This window comes from Diaphorina citri, unplaced genomic scaffold, assembly GCF_000475195.1.
Source record: "Diaphorina citri unplaced genomic scaffold, Diaci psyllid genome assembly version 1.1 scaffold1462, whole genome shotgun sequence".
NCBI lineage: Eukaryota > Metazoa > Arthropoda > Insecta > Hemiptera > Psyllidae > Diaphorina > Diaphorina citri.
The window spans coordinates 39,724-46,869 of NW_007378888.1; positions in this window are offsets into that span (position 1 = coordinate 39,724).

Here is a 7,146-nt window from a genome sequence, read left to right on the forward strand (position 1 = left end):
GCAACATAATGGCGAGAGCCACAAAAGAGGGCCCATGTGAATTATTTGTAAAAATAACATAGGCCCTTCTTTCTGAGAACGATTGGATGGACATATTGAATGAGGACTTAACACGTTGTCGGTTGTCGAGCACCGAATTGCCAATAAGGATTCCGCAATGACGTTGATTTGCGAATGTTTTCCAGGAGAATCAACGGATGGGATATTGGATAGGATCAAAGATCCAAGTAATTCACTATCTTCAGAACTCAGAGACAAGACAACTTGTAGCCCGAGGCGGTTGAGGCGAAGCTCAGTACGAGATACATTTGACGTAAATTGTAATGAAGCTAAGTTACAGCCCTGAGCTAGGTACCCAAAGATGGAATACTTAGAATAAAAACAACATCTCTATTTCTGGGATTAATAAAAAATTGATAAAAAGGAGTAGCTTTGGATCATCCATAAAATGAACTGAGAAACAATTTTGACAAAAAATTAGTGAAATACAACTAGTGAAATGAGTATGAAGATGGAAATTTCGTCAGTTTTAACAATTGTGTTATGTTGTAATAACTGTAATAAGTCTAGTCTGTCTGCAGGTATTTTTTCAACAATTTCAGGAGAATTTCAAGGTATCAAACATTTTAACATTACCTGGTGTTATGCGTGTTAATGATTGCAATGCAACATAATCAAGAAGATGTTCATTAGGTACCTGCCAAGCTAATAGGTGTAATTTTAGAAAGAACAAAATAGGTACCTAATCATTTTATTTATGGACAATGATGAAATTTTCACAAGATCATTTTTAAATAGAGCAGAAATCTCGGTTAATTATAATTACAAACCTATTTCGTTTATTAGACTAACGACTCGTTGAAATAACATTGATACAGACTTACAGAGGTCTGGTATTGAACACTGATGCATAGGTATCAAATGTAGGAAATGGATTCCCAGGATCTGCTATCTAAAGCAGACATGTACTACGTTTGTATTTGCTTGGTCTCAAGAGAGTCAAATGCAGCATCTAAGTTTTCAAAGTTTAGATATTGTGATAAACTTGTTGGATCCCACTGATGATTTGACTTCACTTGTTGTAGGTGGTAAAGTCACAGTGTTCTAAGACTTATTGACTCTCATAAGTTATGAGACCATACTCCTAAGTCAAATAGTTGGTTGTACAAAGTCTATACTTCTATAGCCTACGGAGTTACAGAGGCTAAGAGAAGCACAAGATACCACAAGCAAAAAGAGTCATGTGCAAGCATAATGGTCGTAATGGCGAGAGTATAAACAATCTAAACAATCTATAAAGCCATAAAATATCAGAAGAGACAACATTCGCTCCGTGGCCAAACAAATAGAAATCATTCAATGCTTCCGAATATGGAAATCTAACGGTGAACTAGTCGTACACCAAGTGAATACATCAATATGACTCTGGCTACTGATTGAGTAAGATACCTGATACCTGGACTTGAACAGGGTCTGCGAAAAGGAGAAACGAGGAAACTTGGGAATTCCTTCGAACGAAACAATAATGAAATCGTTTTATATAAAATCGTTTATTTGGACCACCTAGGTATACCTGAGAATGGCTGTAAGGTGTGTATAATAAAGCTTACAGTTTATCAGCAATTTACTAGGTAGGTACCACCATTTCCACCATTTCGGCAATTTTTCCTCGGTGTTCGGTGTCTTTTCAGGTTCACTTGATAATCGAATTTGGGAGGGCCCATGTGAATTATTTGTAAAAATAACATAGGCCCTTCTTCCTGAGAACGATTGGATGGACATTTTGAATGAGGATTTAACACGTTGTCGGTTGTCGAGCACCGAGTTGCCAATAAGGATTCCGCAATCACGTTGATTTGCGAATGTCTCCCAGGAGAATCAACGGATGGGATATTGGATCTGATCAAAGATCCAAGTAATTCACTATCTTCAGAACTCAGAGACAAGACAACTTGTAGCCCGAGGCGGTTGAGGCGAAGCTCAGTACGATTATTGACGTTGATTAACCCAGGTCAACCTCGGATTGAACTCGATCCTGAGACAATCCACGATGGTAAAACTCAACCTTAGAGTAAAATAGATCATGGTAGTGGTTCTTATTTTGAGGGTACAAAGGAGTAAAGGAATCTTCTTGCGCATTGAGTACACACAAGAACATACAATACCCATTTAAGTGAGGTAGATAAAGTTGTCTTCCCTACACGGTTGAAATTAAGCTTCTGGCTTCACCTACCAAAGTCTTTAAAAATAGGTACATGTGCAAATTACCTCCAAAAGTGTGACTGAGGGTGACGGACCAACATCATTTGAGCACAATAAAGACAGTGTTCATGTAAGGTTTAAGCCCTAAATGCAAAGATGCATTGTATTAATGTAGGTATACTTAGATCCCCACTAATAATTGGTGATATTAAGGGCTAGGCCAGCACGTACCAATCGTTCCAGTGACGAAATTCAACGTGGCATCGTCAAGCTGTCAAACCGCTGAGTTATTATTGAACGGTTTGTTGATAATGGAACCAGATCACGTACAAAACTATTAAGTTGGACTCTATTAGTTATAAAGTCAATTATATAAGAAATTAGGTACAAACAAAGGGTGAAATTATTGCCAAGGCAATTTCTTTTGTTCAAGCTTACCAAAGTGTAAACTACTCAATTTCTTTCAAGAACGGTCAAAACATAAATAATGAAATTTCAGACCCCTTCTAGCTCCGTACACAAAGGATCAATTTACATGCTCAAATGCTCATTATAAACTCTGATTCGAGTCAATAACCCTGTCAATATTGAGTCAATAATACTGTCAATATTGAGTCAATAACACTGTCAATATGAAGTCAATAACGTCAATAGTGAAGGAGAAAGTACGATGATTTACTATGACAACATAAGTCTTGTGTCTGCTTTACTCAAATATCTTGTTAATCTTGTGCCAGTTTTACCTCCAACTCTATGACGATGAAGCCTAGGACAACAAACGTCTATTATTTATGACTTGTCAGTGATTTACTACAAGTACACAATAAGTTTGAGATGGTTTCGAATCAATTCAACTTTGAACTGGGTGATAAAACTTGTATTTTGTGACAAAACAATAGGGTGGTTGTGAGGAACGCCAAGACTTGAGAATATGTATTAACAATTGAGGACAAGATTGTTAATAATAATAAAAATAATGGTTAATGGTAATGAGTAAAAGGGATCATGGTAGTGGTTCTTATTTTGAGGGTACAAAGGAGTAAAGGAATCTTCTTGTGAATTGAGTACACACAAGAACATACAATACCCATTTAAGTGAGGTAGATAAAGTTGTCTTCCCTACACGGTTGAAATTAAGCTTCTGGCTTCACCTACCAAAGTCTTTGAAAATAGGTACATGTGCAAATTACCACCAAAAGTGTGACTGAGGGTGACGGACCAACATCATTTGAGCACAATAAAGACAGTGTTCATGTAAGGTTTAAGCCCTAAATGCAAAGATGGAATGTATTAATGTATAACCTCCAGCCTCCAAGGCATTCTTATTTGTATGGTACTGACAGCTAGACCAGGTATACACTACTTCACAAGACTTTGAATTTTTGGAACAAAAGAAATTAGGGAAGTCAAAGGAAACTCCTAAATGTGTTAGAAGTTCATGCATCTTTTACTGAATAACACTAAACTTCAAATTGTCCTTAGCAGTCCCGAGAAATAAACGGAAAAGTTGCAAAACAGTTCTCAAAACAAACAAAAATCTGAACTACACGGCAAAAACCCAAGTCCAAATTACACCCAGAATTCCAGCAATGCCTCGTCCAAATATCCCCAACATAAAAGACCAAGTTCCGATGGATCATTATAAAAAACTTCACCTGAAGAATGGAGAGGATTCACCAGAGAAAGATAAAGGAAGACCAAAACAAACAAAAATCTGAACTACACGGCAAAAACCCAAATCCAAATTACACCCAGAATTCCAGCAATGCCTCGTCCAAATATCCTCAACATAAAAGACCAAGTTCCGATGGATCATTATAAAAAACTTCACCTGAAGAATGGAGAGGATTCACCAGAGAAAGATAAAGGAATCACGTACAAGACCTCTTTCAACTACTTTGAGAATGAGATACTGAAATACTTTGAGAATTTTAAAATGTGGATTATAATTCCCATTTCTGTATGTCGAGTAAAGGGGCCATGTGTGAGTTGGAACAGCTGAGAATTCCAGCGATAAAACAGGGGGTTGATAACTGGATACAGTTTTAGAAAGGTATCTCGAGTAAAGGGGCCATGTGTGAGTTGGAACAGCTGAGAATTCCAGCGATAGAACAGAGGGTTGATAACTGGATACAGTTTTAGAAAGCAAGGAAGAAATGTTTCTAAAATTGCTAAACAATAAATGAACCGGTACTTTGTTCATGCAAATGAAGTTCAAAGTAAAAGAAGGAAAAGAAGTTGAAAACGACACAAGCATGCTTAAACGTGTGTTGCGGGCATAAGTGACCACTTACCACAGGTCTACAACTGTTACACTCACATGTTAGATCTGAGAATGCTTGGATACGGTTCGGACATGGTCTTGGAGCATTCTCAGAGGTAACATGTGCCTGTAGACCTCAGCCTCATGTCCGCCACACACGTTTAAGACAGTCTGACAGACCTGGGTCTCAAGTCTTTTCCGTCACACACGTTAAGACGGTCCCAGGTTTCTGAGACCGCAGTCTGTCAGATAGTCTGAGCGTGAGTGGTGGACCTTAGCGGCCATTAGAAGTGACTTCTCATAACTTATAACAAATCAGTGTTTTATGTTTTACTATGAAGAAAACATCTATAAATTATTCTAATTGAAAAGCCCATTCATGCCCTGATAAAAAAATACTTAGATCCCCACTAATAATTGGTGATATTAAGGGCTAGGCCAGCACGTACCAATCGTTCCAGTGACGAAATTCAACGTGCAAATACTAATGGACATAAAATAATGTAGACACATTTCGGTATCAGGAGTCTACTACTGCTACTCTATTGTAGACACTAAAGTCTGCTGTAACTACAGTATACCTGAGATCCCTTGTACTAAAAGCGAGGTTTACCAAATCAGAATTGAGATCAATCTAGGATTGAGCTATTCTTACTAGCTACAAAACCAGTTTCTAAAGAGTACCTGTGCTGGTACTAATAAAAATAAAGTCTCGAAAGATTCTCTTACTAGCTTAATACTCATCAGTTCAATCCAAAATTGAAGCCAACTTCGACTTCATAAATACGCAGTCTAGGAAATTTACCTATTTTTCTGTCTTCACCTGGTGATTAGCTTTCACCCAAAGAGGCTTTCAGAACATGGGGTGTCCTTTTAAATCCCCAAAACATGGAGATTTAAAAGCTCCTTTTGAACTCAATTAGTACGCAGATAGAATGGTAGGTAGGTATGTACCTTATCATCTCAGTAGGTAATTCATATTCAACAAACCTATGCTATTTTACAAACTCACCTATTACCTACATAATATCTACTTACTATACCAGAAGACACTATGTATTCAGGTATAGGTACTTAACTATTACCTATTTACTTAGGTGGGTTCTGATAGGAGGCAATTAACGAGAAGAAAGCCATCCTACACGAAAGAGGCTAGACAGGCGTCTCGGCCTGATATATTGCTGACAGTCAGAAGACACTATGTATTCTGGTTGACCCGTCCTTTGTACGAGATCAGCGTGGCATAAGAGTCATAACTTTGAGGTGCTGCTATTTTTAATCGGGATGGAATATGACAAATTTAAATAGCCTATGTCACCCTCAGTACTCTTCTCAACAACCACAAAAAATTTCATCAAACCAGAAGACACTATGTATTCAGGTATACTTAACTATTACCTATTTACTTAGGTAGGTTCTGATAGGAGGCAATTAACGAGAAGAAAGCCATCCTACACGAAAGAGGCTAGACAGGCGTCTCGGCCTGATATATTGCTGACAGCGACTAGAAACTCTATTGTTGTGAATAGTCTAACTATAACTTGTTCGCCTATAACTTGTTCGTCTATAACTTGTTCCTGTGTCTGACCGAGGCTGAATGCATGACTGCAAGTCATTGCCTTACATCTTGCGTGAGCACAATGGCCCCTGTTTGTTCTGAAGACGAGACCTAGGTTGATAGTCTAGCAATAACTTGTTCGTCTATAACTTGTTCCTATGTCTGACCGAGGCTGAATGCATGACTGCAAGTCATTGCCTTACATCTTGCGTGAGCACAATGGCCCCTGTTTGTTCTGAAGACGAGAGAGGAGCATTGAGAGAAAAGAAATTGTACGATCGAACCATCTCGGCGGGCCCCTTTTTCTTCGATTGTAGCCTTCAAAGTTTAAGTGATGTGATGAAAAGGGGCCTCAGAGAGGTTATATTCCAAGTATCTTGGGCCTTACAAAGAAGATACTCCAGTAACTGCATTATGTATATCTTCAAAAGATGCCTCAAGATACCTGAAGATACTTCGTGATATGCATTGTATTGAATTTGGAATAACTAATAACGTAATAACCATGTAGGAAAGCTTTAGGACAAAATTTCGAAAATTGCTTCAACTACCCCCTAAAGCCCCGAATACTCCAAAACGTAAGAACTTTAAATTTTAACCTGAACGTCAGAATTTAGAACGTTGAATTTTAACCTAAACGTCAGAATTTAGAACGTTGAATTTTAACCTAAACGTCAGAATTTAGAACGTTGAATTTCAACCTAAACGTCAGAATTTAGAACGTTGAATTTCAACCTAAACGTCGGAATTTAGAACGTTGAATTTCAACCTAAACGTCGGAATTCAGAACGTTTAACTTTTTATCGGAGAAAGGGCTCACAAAAAGTAAAAAAGGTTCTTTCCAAAATAGCATCACATTTACTTACGCAGGTTTTACACTGAAAAATACATAAAAGAAGAGACAAAGAGAGAGAGAGAGAGAGAGAGAGAAAGGTATAGGTAATTTTGCTGACACAGCTCAACAAATCCGGAAGTGAGAGAGAGAGAGAGAGAGAGAGAGAGAGAGAGAGAGAGAGGGGGGGGAGAGGGGTTAATGCTGGTTATTTACGGGGGCACGGTTGGTCCAGTGGTAACGCGCTTGCTTGCCATGCAGAAGGTCCCGGGTTCGAATCCCACCATCGAC